Raw genomic sequence first — 316 nt, forward strand, 5'->3', positions numbered from 1 at the left:
GGATGCCAAACGCCGCTGAGGCCACCTCCACAGGAAGGATGCAGGGGCTGTCCTGTGAGTGGAAACTGGGACAGCGGGGGAGTGGGAAAGCACCCCTTTGGGTGCCTGGTGAGAGGGTGCCATGCGCCTCCTTCGGTCTGCAGAGTCCCGGGGAGCTTCCCCTGGCCAGGGGGGAGACGCCGGGCTTTGGGGCAGCGCTTTGCATCCAGGGGGGCTTGGAGGAGACATCCCTGTGCGGGAGGCGCATCATCAAGGTGAGGTGATGCAGGGTGGGGACCTGGGAGGCCCCAGCGGCTGCCACCGCGCTTATGGCCCG

General features: G+C 67.4%; 1 protein-coding gene across 1 annotated transcript in view; it reads left to right on the forward strand.

The window, feature by feature from the left end:
* NFKB2 (nuclear factor kappa B subunit 2) overlaps nt 1-316 on the forward strand; it is a 10448-nt gene that overhangs the window by 381 nt on the left and 9751 nt on the right. The window lies entirely within an intron of this gene.

This window comes from Egretta garzetta, unplaced genomic scaffold (genome assembly GCF_000687185.1).
Source record: "Egretta garzetta isolate BGI_Z169 unplaced genomic scaffold, ASM68718v1 scaffold56, whole genome shotgun sequence".
In the NCBI taxonomy this organism is placed as follows: domain Eukaryota; kingdom Metazoa; phylum Chordata; class Aves; order Pelecaniformes; family Ardeidae; genus Egretta; species Egretta garzetta.